We start from the raw sequence: 15,974 nt of genomic DNA, 5'->3' as shown, positions 1-15,974 counted from the left end.
CCCCTTCTTGAAACACCACTCTTTGAGCCATGCATTAACTCTTTGATCTGCTTGCCCCTATGCCAATTTTCACATGGCTCAGGTAACAATCCAGAGATTATTACCTTTGAGGTTTGGCTTTTTAATTTGGAACCTAGCTCCTCAAATTCTCTCAGCAGAACCTCATTCCTAGTTCTACCTATGTCATTGGTTCCTACGTGGCCCACGACAACCGGATCCCCCCTCTCCCACTCCAAATTCTTCTCCATCCATGAAGAGATAGCCTTAACCTCAACCACCCCCCCCCACCCCCTCCCCCCAACACAGCCTTTGGAAATCCCAGTTGCGGCTGCAGAGCACAGTATTTATCCCCCTGATTATACTGTCCCTACCTCTACATTATTCCTTTGCACTCTCTCCCCCCCACTCCGCCACTTGAATGTACTTTTGTACCACAGTGCCGTGGTCAGTTTGCTCATCCACCCTGCAGACTTTGCACTCATTCACAGAGGCAGCAAGAACCTCATACCTGTTAGATAAGTGCAAAGGCTGAGGGCACTTGTAGTCCCCTTACCTGCCTGAGTTGTAATCCCACCCACCTGTCCCTTACCATTAACCAAACCTGTACTATCACCTAACCAAAGGGGTGTGACTGCCTCCTGGATTAAAGTGTCCAGGTAACTCTCCCCCTCCTTGATGCTCCGCAATGTCTGCACCTCAACAACTCTGAACTGAAGTTGCTTGAGATGTAAATACTTACTGTAGATGTGGTCTTCTGGGATCGCGATGCTCTCTACAAACTCCCACATGCTGTAGTTACGGCACACCACCTGCACTGCCATCCCTATATAACCGCGTTTTATTTATCTATTTATTTATTTATTTTATTTTAGTTTATTTATTTAATTAACTTAGTTTATAGTTTAGTTTTTAAATAATTACTAGATCTAGTTTAAGATCCAGGAAGATGAAATTAAATATTTACCTGTAACACAAAGCACAAATAGTGGAGGCAAAAAGCAGCACCTCCTTCCCCCTCTGCTCCCAATACATACTCTCTCCAAATTCCCAACTTTAACACTCTATTTAGAAGCACTCCATTGAAGATCACTCTGTGCAATGGGAGGGAATCTTTGGTCCCCTTGTTTAAATATCATATGTTCTGTCTCAAATGTTCTGGCACCCATTACGAACATATGAGCATGTAAAAATGGTGATAAATTCAGATTCATCAACGCTCACCTCAACCTGTGTAGCTCCCAACTCGAACTCCACCAATGCTAACCCCAAGGAAGGCAAACAAACTTAGGATTTCAGGATAAACTCTTAGAATCTCTTCATGTTTGATAATGCAATCAAAAAAGTTCCAGGAGACCATGTTGCCCATGACATATTAGTAGGTGAAATCATCTAACTCTAATCCGAACACAAAGTCCCATTATACAACAATAACTTCTTCATTCAGACACTCGCCACATATTTTGTAAAAAGGACTGCAATATACCCAATATTAACCCATCTACCAGTAACCTCTGCCAGAGGGAGACAATTCTCTGAGAAAAAAAATACCTCCTGCTAGATAACCTGACTTTTTGTTCATTAGTTTTAAAGGTATGTCCTCTAGACTTACTGGCTCCAAGTTTCCACATGATTTGCTCCTGATTTTAGGAGCAACTGGTGTAGAACGGAGTATCTTAGAAATCGGAATTCTCCACATTTAGTTTTCTGCAGTTCTAGTCAGGTAGAACAATTTCACTTTTGAACAGAATTTTTTTTTCAAAAGGGGTCGTGTCCGGCCACTGACGCCTGATTTGAAAGTTTCCACAGTGAAAACGTACTCCAAACTAACTTAGAATGGAGTAAGTGAAGATTTTTGTACGCTTGAAAAAACCTTGTCTACACTTTAAAAAATCAGGCGCAGGTTACAAATTAGGCGTAGGGAACGAGGTGGGGAGGGGAGGGGGGGGGAAGGGAAGTCATTAAATTCAACAATCAATCCTTAGTTATACTTATACAAATATTATACAAATAAATCCATCCTGAATAAAAATTTATAAGCAAAGAAAAGATTAAATAAACCATGTTCCTACCTGTGTGAAAGTGCTTCAGGCAGGCCTTTCAGGCAGCGGTGTGGCGTCAGTGTCTCGTCTCGACGGCAGCGGCAGGCAGCAAGCAGCCTTCGAGCTGAGCTGCGGTGCTTGAGGCAGGCCTTCATTCCCCGCGAAGATGCAGCACCCGGACGGACTTGAGGCCATTCGGCCATGGGATTGCAGCGGCGTCAGTGGCTGGCCGGGAGCCGAAGAATCAGGAGCAGACGTGAGGCCATTTGGCCATGGGATTGCAGCGGCGTCAGTGGCTGGTCAGGAGCCGAAGAAAGAACAGCAGCAGCCTTCGAGCTGTGAGGGGGACTGACTGAGGCCATTTGGACAGGGAGAGGCAGCCACATCGACATCTTTATATTTAAATTTGCAGAATGGGTGCACCACATATTATGCAATAGTTTGTTTCCTCATGCAAGAAATTCTTTGTTCTTGGTGGAAGTTGATCCATTGCAAAGTTGAATTGGCACTTTTATTTCTCCAAACACACAGTCCTTAATTTGCAGGCACCGGTTCTGCAAGTTTAGCAGTGAAAAGCTGAACTCACTGATTTCAGCAGGTGATTTATTCAGCAGTGCTGCTAAAAGCACTCCCTCACACACAGAAATATCAAGAAAATTAAAATATAAGCCTTTGCAGGGGTCCAAGAAACAAATCTTCACTTTTTCTGCAGTACTTTTAAAAATGGCCCAGTGCCAATGTTTACTTCAGACTGCGCGTGCGCGAACGCTCCAACGCGCACGCGCAGGATTGCCGGCACCAAGAAGCCTCATTTCAATTGTACCCGCCCCCACCTACTTACAAAATCAGCGCGAGTGGTAGGCTCCGCCCCCTGTGCGCTGCGCCAAGCAGACATCGAGCTCCAAGGAGCTCGAGAATACCGCACTTTTTTTCCGGCGCCGTTTACGGCGCGAAAAACAGGCGCCCAGCTCTGAGGTGCGCCTTTTTCGCCGCGTGTAGAAACTTGGGGCCATAGTCACTATCCATTTCAAATCTCTTACCCAAATCTAATACATACAATCCTTTCCCTCCCTGTAGTTATCCCTTCATGGGTACTACTTCATTAGATTAAATATAATTATACAATAATCACTATTGTCCGAATGTACCCACACCAAGATCATAAATCATCTTAAGCTCACTACTGAATATTAACTCCAATACGTTCTTGCCTCACTGACATGCTGAGTAAAGAAACAATCACTGATATTCTTGATAAATTTGTCTGTTGTACCACCTTCCCCACTTTACTGTCCCATCATCATCATAGGCGGTTCCTCGAACGAGGATGACTTGCTTCCACAAGAGTTCACAGATGTTTCAATGAAGGACCCGATGTTCCAGTCCCGAACTCCAATTGAAGGGTGGAAGAAGCCTGTGCGTGGATTTTTTTAACGTGTGGTGACCATTGCACATCAGCTACCACATGGGCTTGAGAGAGCTCAGCCTTTATCCAGTGGCAAGGGTTGAACCAGGACAACTGGAGACCTGCTCTGCTGCACGGAGCTAGTGCGCACATGTATCACAGTGTGGGCTGGCCCATACTGCCTCTGGGCCCTCGTCTCTTCTGGGCCCCCAACACTCATTCGCTGCACTTTCGCCGACAATGTTCCAGAGCCCGGCGCTCCAGCTCTATAGCCCCAACCTGTGGTGGTGTTCTCACACAGGTTGGGGCAGCCCACAATGTTCCAGGGCCCGGCGCCCCAGCTCTATTTATAGCCCCGAACTTCGGTGATGTTCTCACGCAGGTCAGGCGGCCCCAATGTACCAAATACTACAACTGTCCCATAGCAGACTACCAATAGATGAATAGTTCTTATTAGCTATCTCACCTTCCCCTACACATGTCCCCTTTGATGACTAGTTGATTTCTCTGGTGCCTCTCCAAGACAATACTTTCCTACCATTTTGAGGAGTAGTTATCAGATTTAGCAAATGATCCAGCGGCAGGTGGTCTTAAGGAGTTGGGACTAAAGTCTTTTGCTCATCTTCCCTCATCAATGTGTTTCATTGCAACCCTGACACTACTTACAGATGAGCAGGTTGAATGTGTGAGTTCTTTGTCTTTGTGTCTGCCATTTTCTTTTGTTCAGAAGCTATGTGTTAAATTAAGATTTGTATTTAATTAATCTTCAATTATATTTTGAGTTTCTGGAGCATGATTTTAATGCTTTTTTTTTGAAAAACCTCATCAAATAATATATGGAGTTATAGTTTAGAAGACTGCCAGTGGCACTTATCAGGAATGTCTTCAATTGAAAAAGATTTTCTTCATTTTGCACAAGCAGGCAGGTAATGTTATAGAAGCCCTGAGAAAATATTTGCAAATGTTCCCAAATTTACTTTCACAAAACAACAAATCCTGAGTATTTTTTAAATGTTCACAGTGCACATATTGGTTCTGAATATTTTGCAATTGCCGGCATGGACTCGATAGATCGACTAGCCTCCTTCTGTGCTTTAATGAATCATATGACTCTATGAGGGTGAATAAGTGTAAGGTGAAGAAAAAAAACTTATATCATCTTGATGCAATGTGCTCCTACTTGAAAAATCTCTGAAAGAGACAGCCAATTCTCCTCATCCCCCAGTTCTCAGGTTGAATATCTTAGCATATACAACGGTATAGAGAGTGAAATTGAATTAAGAATTCAAAAATAATGCAGAATACATTGTTTTTTTCCCTCCAAATTTCACTCCAATGTTTATAGTTTTTCTTCCTCTCCTTTAAGTATCTGTTCCACAGATACCAGTTATCTAGCTCCATTGACCATTCCGCACATGGGAGCAGTAGGTGTCGCCATACTTTAAAACTGCAAGGACTCATAAAACCGTTCAATTGTGTCCTTGTCTGACAGCTACACATGTGCACCACTAGTAGAGAAGAAAGAACTCCAACCTAGTTTTCTATTTTGGGTCTACTGAGAACAATTGTAGCATACCCACTGCTTCCAGAGCTAAAATCCGAAATTGGCACATACAAGCTATTGAAACTGGGACTTTACTAGGCTATATGGATGTGCCATTGAAGGAACCCAAACAATAATTGTAATTGTTTAAATCATGGCTGAAGTAACTACATTTATTGATATTCTTGGAAATTTTGGCAGATGTAAAAGCGATTTTAAAGAGGTGGCAGATCTGTTCTGCACCCTGGAGTGCCAACATTTAGCTCACAAAGTGCAACAATGCAGGCTTGATTCCCCAATTTTGTTCAGTCCACAATCTGAGCTCCACAATGCATAGATTTACCAGATGGAGGCTGTGATAACTCTCTTTGATGGGAGAGAGAGAAGGGTGTCCACAGCAGATTGTTGTTGTATGTCTTCTACTGGCTAACTAAAAAGGGCAGTGATAGAGGTATGGAAGCAGGCTATCTTAGTGTGTGATCCAGGAACTTAGGAGAAAATACAGGAGTGTGCTCCTCTTGTTGAAGGGTAAATACCTTTATTAAAAATATTTTAAAGCATCATTAATGGCTCCGTGGATAAATGCCCATTGAGCCATACAATCGCAGGCTTAATCTCAAGGATGTGTTGAGTTCGCTGATCTCCACTGGGGATGATGGTGGTAACATTACAGTAGGGGACAATATTCAGGGCAAGGGAGAGAGAGAAATAAAACAACCAAAGGCAGAGCTCAATCATTATCCAATCATCCCCTACTGAAAAGTGCTCATGTTTAGAGATCAGATGAGGACAGGATCGGACTCGACTGTGGTTGACTCCTGCTAGAATAATCTGGCAACACTAATTGTTTAGGTTCACATGTGAAGAATGATCACTTGAGTAAGGTACCTGAGACCCTGTGTAACTATGCACCAGCATGATAGATAGCAAGAGTAAAGGAGAAAACATTAGGGGAAATAAAATACATTTAAGAGGAATAAGACACCATTGCTGGTTGCTTCTTCATATTTAAAGTTACATGGATCTATATTTGCCCCTCCTTACTGACAGAGATTGGGCTTTGATTGCACTAACAATAAATACGTTTGTCACAACAGTTAGTCACAAGTGAAAAAAATGAAGGTGTCAAATTAAGAACAAAGCAGACCAGTCAAAAAAAACAGAATGATAATTAAAAAAAATAGATTTCATTACAATGAAGATCTTTAAAATTAACACCATGAACTTTAACAGTTCTCGCTGTAATATTTCAAATGGAAAATGAGTCACTGCTGGTATTTACTTGTGCAATCATTTTGTGTTCTGGTAATAATATGAACTCATAAATTTGATATTAAGGCTTGCAAGCTGTTTTCTTAATTTGACGGTAAATAACATTCAAATGAAAGGTAAAAATCACTTTAACGCACTGACTTGCATTTCATTTCATGAATACCACATTCATTGAATATACACTATCAATATACGTTTATGTGCTTCACAGTGGCTCATTTAATAAATTTGCTGCCCTATGTAGAACTGAGCCAGGCATTCCAAGAAAATCCCAAGTTCAATCCCTGGTGTGTACTTAGTTATCTGATCTCAGGCCAAGTGGCAGGTGGAACACATACGAAAAACGACGGACAGGTAAAGACCATCTGGCCCATCAAGCCTGTTCCACGCAATTGCGGTACCTTGTGTATCACAACATATACACGCCACCCCACCCGAAACTAAGTGATCTCCCGTGAGAGTCAAAAAAACAGATAAAAAACCCAGGCCAATTTAGGAAAAAAAAGCTGGTAAATTCCTCTCCGACCCATCTAGACGATTGAAACTAGTCTAAGAGATCATTCTGGCCATTAAATTCCCTGCAGTGCCTACCTTCTGTAAGAGGGGATCTCCGCCGCAGCCAGAAACAAATCCAGCTTTTGCTTGAAGGAATTCAGTGAGTCTGCATCCACCACATGAAAGGGCAGCTCGTTCCAGAGTTCTACTATTCTCTGGGAAAAGAACCACTTCCTGACATCTAACTTAGATCGATCCCTATACAACTTAAATGTGTGCTCCCTGGTCCTGCCTAACCTATTTAATTGAAATAAACTGTCAGCTGGAACATTGTCTATTACCTTCATTATCTTAACAAACCTCAATCATATCCCCCCAAGTCTACACTGCTCTCAGGTAAAGAGTCCCAACTCTTTTAATCTATCTTGATAACCAAGATGCTTTAGACTTGGAATTAGTCTAGTGGCCCTCTTATGCACCCTTTCCAGAGCCTCAATATCACCCACCATGTGAGGAGACCAAAACTAGACACAGTATTCCAAGTACGTCTTATACAAGGTCAAAACAGTACGCCTCGTCTTAAACTCAATTGTCCTATGGATACACCCCAACATCCTATTTGCTCTGGCGATCGCTGCACGACATTGCTAGTACACCTTTAATAAGGATGTATGCACCAGAATGCCCAAATCTCTTTCGATCTCCATCATCTTTAATGCCTTTCCCTGGAGGGTGTATGAATGTTGAGCATTTGCCTTGCCCAAATGCATAACACTACACTCATCTAAATTATACATAATTTTCCAGTCTTGAGCCCAGTCTCCCAACACATTAAGATCTGCCTGAATCATACGAGCCTCTTCTGCAGTTCTAGCATTCGCACAAAGCTTGGTATCATCTGCAAATTTGCAAATTATGCCGGCAACCCCTGAATCCAGATCATTAATAAAAATAGTAAAAAGCAATGGTCCCAACACTGATCCCTATGGGACACCACTCGTGACCAATCTCCAAACAGATCCAAATCCATCTATAACTACTCTTTGCCTGCGTCCTGCCAGCCAGTTCTGAATCCAGCTCAATATATTTCCACTAATACCAGAGGCTCTGTTCTTATAGAGAAGCGTCTTATGTGGTACCTTGTCGTCATGTATGTATGCTTGGGTTTACTAGCCACCAAGTGGCGCTACTATCAAAGGTCATTGGGCTGTGCGCACTTGTGTGCAGCCAAAGGCCAGATCTTGTAATGTAATCACTTTGGGCCCTAATAAAGTAGAACCAGGTTTGTACCTGTTCGGAGTTGACAGTATTCAGTCTATTGAGTTATTGCATACACAACATTTGGCGACGAGGTAACAAGAACCTTCACATGCAACAATGAGCACAATTGGAATTCTGGAGCGATTCGTGGAGGGAGAAGATTAGGCAGACTTTGTAGTCCGCTTGAACCAGTACTTTGTGGCCAAGAAAATGGAGAAAAAGGCAGACGCAGTTCGGCGCTGGGCGGTCCTCCTCACGGTTTGCGGTCTGAAAATCTATGGACTCACAAAGAATCTCCGCTCGCCCTTAAGTCCAAGGACTATGAAACATTGTGTGCTCTTGTACGTGACTATCTCAAACCAGATGAAGGCATCATCATCTCAAGATATCGATTCTATACGCACGTTCGTTCTGAGGGTCAGGATGTATCGGAATTCGTTGCCGACCTAAGACGGCTAGCTGTAAGTTCGAAACTGCGTTGGCAGACATGCTGCGGGACTTCTTTGTAATCGGCATCAACCATGAGATGATCCTGCGTAAGCTACTGGCAGCAGAGACGCTGGATTTGAGCAAGGCCATCACGATTGCCCAATCATGCATGACGACGGAAAAAAGCTTAAAGCAGATATCATTGAAAAATTGGAACTCGACAAGTACTGTCAACAAGATAGTATCATCGTTTGGCAGAGCTGCATATGGCAGGGCCTACCCGACTGCATACTTGAAACCTGTGGTTGCTCAAAGTCCGCCAACGGGAATGAATCCAATATCACCGTGTTGGCATTGTGAGGGAAATCATCAGCATCATCAGTGTCAATTTAAACAGTATATTTGTAAAGGCTGCTCAATAATGGGGCAACTCCAGCACATGTGTCCGGAACTGAGCAAGCGTGCTGCGACACACCACGTGGAGGTTGATGACCAGTCTAGCGCGGATCTGGATGTGCAATCCGAGATACCAGAGGAGGAAGTGTATGGACTGTATTCATTCCTAACAAAGAGCCAAACGGTAATGATTAATGTTGTGCCGATATCGATGGAAATGGACACGTGTGCGAGTCAATCAATAATGAGCCAGAGGACATTCGACAAGCTGCGCGATACTAAGGCTGTGAGGCCTAAGCTGAGTCCAGTCAATGCCAAGTTGCGTACGTACATTAAAGAACTCATAACGGTGATTGGCAGTGCAGTAATCAAGGTGTCGTATGATGGTGTGGTTCATGCTTTACCGTTATGGATTGTTCCAGGCAATGGTCCAACGCTGTTCGACAGGAACTGGTTAGAAAAAATCAAAGGGAACTGGAAAGAGATCAAAGCGTTGTCATCAGAGGAGGATACTCCATTTGCTCAAGTGCTGAGCAAGTTCTCCTCGCTGTTTGAACCAGGCATCGGCAATTTCACGGGAGCCACGTGGGCTCGGATGCAAGACCCGTCTATCATAAAGCTCGGGCAGTTCCGTACATGATAAGGGAGAAGGTTGAAATCAAACTTGATAGACTCCATTGAAGGGATTATATCACCGGTTGAATTTAACGAATGGGCTAGCCCCATTGTTCCCGTGTTGAAAAGTGATGGCACTATCAGGATTTGTGGAGACTACAAGGTTACGATTAACCGAGTTTCGAAACAGGATCAATACTCGTTACCGAAGACCGATGACCTGTTTGCAACACTAGCTGTGGGGGAGTCGTTCATAAAACTGCTTCTGATTGGTAACTAGTGACTCCTGTGAAAGAGTACAGATATGTGAACCGTACTCAAGGATAGAACTAGAAAAACATGCCAACAATACTAACAACTGAAATTCCACCCTTCATGTTTCGGATCCACCCATGATTACAGATATCTCTATGATATTCAGCGTACCTTGAACCACAGCTCTCGCCGCCTCCTGAGATCCACACTCCACATCATGCGCCCTCATATGCACGCTCTCGACCTCTCTCTTTAGCAGCACCGACTCCTTCTCTTTCAGAATTGTCCTGATCTGCAGCCCCATTTCATCCTTTGCCTCATCTGGAGCTGTTAGCAGATTTCCCATGGTTACGGTGGCAGAAAAGGGTTGTTAGTCTGACAACAAAAATCTCCGCATGATCCAGGCCCAAGTGTTTTTAAACAACAAGCTTTATTGTACATTGACATTATAACAGTATTGGTTTTTATACAACTGTTCTACAGTATTACATTAAGTGGCAACCAATCAATACAACCGGTTTCCCTCACAAAATCTTGTTTAAGTTGATCAGATTTGTAACCTCCATGGGTCACCATTAAGGCGAATGGGCTTCTGACTGTCCCAAGAGCACTAACTTTTTAGAGGAATAAAGTCCCATTCTTATATTTGGCTACCTTGGGCGGCATCTACACACAACAGTATGTGTAGGTGCACATTTGCTGAGGCCACATATTGAGGTGTTTACCCCACTTCCAATCTTTCAGCCTTCATCTCCGTTCTACAAGCTTTGTTTATTGTACTTTAAATGAGTAGGCCAAGTGGCCTTGCAGGCTTTTTCATATGTGGTGTCTTAGCAACTGCCCCTTATCTCGGTATGGGTGTTGTCTTGACGTGGGTGTTTATCATTCTATGTCTTTTGAGTTTTCAAACTGTCTTTGTTCATAAATTTCACCTCACCTTAATATTCGGCTTTAGCTAAAATGCTAAAGCAACGCATGCTGGAATACTTTGTCCATTTAAATCATTTAAAAACATTCTAACTGGCACTTCAACAAAAAACTTTTTTCTTTCTTTCAGGTGTCAAAGACCACTGGCTTCAACAACTCTTAAGATACCAACACCCCTCTGGATCCTTCTTCCCCTTCACTTTCCTCTGATCCCATCCCTCCTTCCAATCTCACTATTCCCTCTGACCTTCCCCTCTCTGACCGTGAACGATCAGGCCTCAGCAAAGGCCCCAGCTTCATTCTCTTACATCCCCACCCCAATAAATTTCAAGCTCAGCACAATGCTGAATTCTGCTTCCATTGCCTTCGCCTCTTGCGTCCACTTCTTTGGCCAGGAGCCTTCCCCCACCCATCTCCAGTCTTTAGAATACTCATTTCACCTGGACCCCTCCCTCTGGCCTCTTATCTCTCTAGATCTTTTCATTAGGAACTGCTGGCACGACATCAGCAGTCTCAATTTCTCTAGTCCCTTCATTCACTCTAACCTACCTCTCTCTGAACTTGCAATGCTCTGTTCTCTCAAGTCTGCAGAGCGACTTGGATAGGTTAGGTGAGTGGACAAATGCATGGCAGATGAAGTATAATGTGGATAAATGTGAGGTTATCCACTTTGGTGGTAAAAACAGAGAGACAGACTATTATCTGAATGGTGACAGATTAGGAAAAGGGGAGGTGCAAAGAGACCTGGGTGTCATGGTACATCAGTCATTGAAGGTTGGCATGCAGGTACAGCAGGCGGTTAAGAAAGCAAATGGCATGTTGGCCTTCATAGCGAGGGGATTTGAGTACAGGGGCAGGGAGGTGTTGCTACAATTGTACAGGGCCTTGGTGAGGCCACACCTGGAGTATTGTGTACAGTTTTGGTCTCCTAACCTGAGGAAGGACATTCTTGCTATTGAGGGAGTGCAGCGAAGGTTCACCAGACTGATTCCCGGGATGGCGGGACTGACCTATCAAGAAAGACTGGATCAACTGGGCTTGTATTCACTGGAGTTCAGAAGAATGAGAGGGGACCTCATAGAAACGTTTAAAATTCTGACGGGGTTAGACAGGTTAGATGCAGGAAGAATGTTCCCAATGTTGGGGACGTCCAGAACCAGGGGACACAGTCTAAGGATAAGGGGGAAGCCATTTAGGACCGAGATGAGGAGGAATTTCTTCACCCAGAGAGTGGTGAACCTGTGGAATTCTCTACCACAGAAAGTTGTTGAGGCCAATTCACTAAATATATTCAAAAAGGAGTTAGATGAAGTCCTTACTACTACGGGAATCAAGGGGTATGGTGAGAAAGCAGGAATGGGGTACTGAAGTTGCATGTTCAGCCATGAACTCATTGAATGGCGGTGCAGGCTAGAAGGGCCGAATGGCCTACTCCTGCACCTATTTTCTATGTTTCTATGTTTCTAAGTCCAAACCTAACATTGTCATTAAACCTGTGACAAGGGCAGCGCTGTTGTTTTTTGGCGAACAGATCGCTACCTTGTGGACACTATGACACTTCCTCCTATCTCCCCCTGGACCACGACCCCACCACCGAACATCAAGCCATAATTTCCCAGAACATCACTGACCTCATCGCCTCTGGCGATCTTATCCCACAGTCGCCAATCTCATAGTCCCCGAACCTCGTTTCTACCTCCTTTCCAAGATCCACAAACAGGACTACCCTGGTAGACCCATCTTTTCAGCCTGTTCGTGTCCCATAGAACTTATTTCTTCTTATCGCAATTCTATGCTTTCTCCCCTTTTCCAGTCTCTTCTGACCTACATCCACGACCCATCTGACGTCCTCTGTCATTAACAGTTTCTAGTTTTTTGGCCTTAATTGTCTCCTTTTCAGCATGCATGTCCAGTCCCTCCACACCTCTAACCTCTACCAGGATGGCCTAAGGGCCCTTTGCTTCTTCTTTAAACAGAGGATCAACCAGACCACCACCCTCCTCCACTTGGCTGAACTTGCTCTTACATTGAACAACTTCTCCTTTCACACCTCTGAATAAAAGGTGTCACTATGGAAATCGTATGGGTCTTGGCTATGCCTGCCTATTTGTGAATATGTGGAGCATACTTTGTTCCAGTCCTACTTGGGTCCTCTTTCTCACCTCTTTTTCCAGTACATTGATGACTGTATCGGTGCCGTTTCCTGCTCTCGCCCTGAACTGGGAAATTTCAATAATTTTGCTTCGAATTTCCACCCCTCCGTCACCTCCACATGGTCCATCTCTGACTCTTCCCTTCCCCAACTTCTCTATCTACATTTCTGAGGATAGGCTGTCAATCATTGTCTATAATAGCCCAACGACTCCATCATCATAGGCAGTCCCCCGAAATGAGAATGACTTGCTTCCACGCCAAAAAAGGATGAGATCACAGGTGTTTCAATGAAGGATCTGATATTCCAGGTCCCGAACTACATCCTCAAGGGTGGAAGATGCCTGTGCGTGGATTTTTTTAACATGGGGTGGCCGTTGCACACCAGCCACCACACGGGCTTGACAGAGCTAGGTCTTGGTCCAGTGGCAAGGGTTAACCAAGACAACTGGAGACCTGCTCTGCTGCATGGACCTAGTGCGCACACATATCACAGTGTGGGCTGGCCCTTGCTGCCCCAGACCCTCGCCTCTTCTGGGCCCTGAACTCGTGCTTCTCCTGGGCCCCGATCACATCCCTCTACAATCTCTTGCCGCTCCTTTGCCCCGACCTCGCCGCTCCTGCTGTATCTGCCCACGCTCCAATCACCCACCTGGACCTTGATGACGTCACTCTTCGCTGTCCTCACCCTCCTGCACCAGCTTACGCTACCTTGCAGTGGTACGCCACCATACTGCCCATGGCCACCGCTCGCCGCTCCTTTTATGGCCCCGACCTGCCGCTGATAAAGTAATTAGAACAGTTAAGTGCATGTTTATTTGGTGTATCTTGTTATTCTATTTTCATTTGTATGTATTTTTGATATACTATGATTTATTGGTTGTATGCATGGAATCAAAGGTAAAACATGGTATTGTCATTGTTTTGTATGTAGCACACAAATCACTGACTCCACATGGTCTGGTGTTGATATAACTGCTGTGACCTTAGTCCTTTATTGTGTAACTCCAGAGTGCCTCTCAGGTGTGGTGGGCAGCCTTTATACTCTGTCTTGCAGGTACTTTCAGGTCTCCCACCACAGGGCCCTCTGTGGCGCACTATTGTACTTATACATTTAATGTACCTGGTCAATACATAACATCTCACTCCCCCCCAGTTCCAAAAGCCATTGCCGGTGACCTCGGCCTTGTTCGTCCTGGTTGATTTGTGAATGTGAGTCCATGACCATCCACTTCCCTCTTCTCCCCCATGTGGAGGACCCGGTGCAAGCATATGGTATTTGCAGTTCTTACATGGGTGATAAGGTACACGAGCATAACCTCCAACAGAAAGCAGGTATACATAGACGATACATTTGTATGGTACAATTACAGCGGATTGGAAAGCAGCTAATGTAATGCCTCTGTTTAAAAAAGGGGGCAGGCAAAAGGCTGGTAATTATAGGCCGGTTAGTTTAACATCTGTAGTGGGGAAAATGCTTGAAACTATCATTAAGGAAAAAATAGCGGGACATCTAGATAGGAATAGTGCAATCAAGCAGACGCAGCATGGATTCATGAAAGGGAAATCATGTTTGACTAACTTACTGGAATTCTTTGAGGATATAACGAACATGGTGGATAGAGGTGTACCGATGGATGTGGTGTATTTAGATTTCCAAAAGGCATTCGATAAGGTGCCACACAAAAGGTTACTGCAGAAGATAAAGGTATGCGGAGTCAGAGGAAATGTATTAGCATGGATAGAGAATTGGCTGGCGAACAGAAAGCAGAGAGTCGGGATAAATGGATCCTTTTCCGGTTGGAAATCAGTGGTTAGTGGTGTGCCACAGGGATCGGGGCTGGGACCACAACTGTTTACAATATACATAGATAACCTAGAAGAGGGGACAGAGTGTAGTGCAACAAAATTTGCAGATGACACTAAGATTAGTGGGAAAGCGGGTTGTGTAGAGGACTCAGAGAGGCTGCAAGGAGATTTGGATAGGTTAAGCGAATGGGCTAAGGTTTGGCAGATGGAATACAATGTCGGAAAGTGTGAGGTCATCCACCTTGGGAAAAAAAACAGTAAAAGGGAATATTATTTGAATGGGGAGAAATTACAGCATGCTGTGGTGCAGAGGGACCTGGGGGTCCGTGTGCATGAATCCCAAAAGGTTAGTTTGCAGGTGCAGCAGGTAATCAGGAAGGCGAATGGAATGTTGGCCTTCATTGCGAGAGGGATGGAGTACAAAAGCAGGGAGGTCTTGCTGCAACTGTATAAGGTATTGGTGAGGCCGCACCTGGAGTACTGCGTGCAGTTTTGGTCACCTTACTTAAGGAAGGATATACTAGCTTTGGAAGGGGTACAGAGACGATTCATTAGGCTGATTCCAGAAATGAGGGGGTTACCTTATGATGATAGGTTGAGTAGACTGGGTCTTTACTCCTTGGAGTTCAGAAGGATGAGGGGTGATCTTATAGAAACATTTAAAATCATGAAAGGGATAGACAAGATAGAGGCAGAGAGGTTGTTTCCATTGGTAGGGGAGACTAGAACTAGGGGGCACAGCCTCAAAATACGGAGGAGCCAATTTAAAACCAAGTTGAGAAAGAATTTCTTCTCCCAGAGGGTTGTAAATCTGTGGAATTCTCTGCCCAAGGAAGCAGTTGAGGCTGGCTCATTGAATGTTTTCAAGTCAAAGATAGATAGATTTTTAAGCAATAAGGGAATTAAGGGTTACGGGGAGAGGGCGGGTAAGTGGAGCTGAGTGCACAACCAGATCAGCCATGATCTTATTGAATGGCGGAGCAGGCTCAAGGGGCTAGATGGCCTACTCCTGTTCCTAATTCTTATGTTCTTATGTTCTTATAATATGTGGTACAGATGTTATGTCAAAAGGTTGCAGGCACACTGAACAGTTATTTAATCCCAGCTCCTCTGGGTGAGGCATGGTGGCAGCATACTGCCCCTTTTTGCCCAAGGTAATGGGCTGCGCTGAGACAGGGTATCGCAACTGGTGCATTGCCTCTGTTCTCATGAAGAAGTCGCCTTAGCAGCCGCTTAACCATTGCATGAATCCCCTAAATCGAAAATCGCATTAGCCCATTGGTAATGTTAGTTACGGATCCATATCCCTTTTACTTGAACCTCGTGGTATTAACTCTTTTTGTAATTCTTATCCATTATTTTAAACACAGTAACCATT

Source organism: Pristiophorus japonicus, chromosome 8 (genome assembly GCF_044704955.1).
Source record: "Pristiophorus japonicus isolate sPriJap1 chromosome 8, sPriJap1.hap1, whole genome shotgun sequence".
In the NCBI taxonomy this organism is placed as follows: domain Eukaryota; kingdom Metazoa; phylum Chordata; class Chondrichthyes; family Pristiophoridae; genus Pristiophorus; species Pristiophorus japonicus.
Note: the sequence above shows the minus strand (reverse complement) of the source record.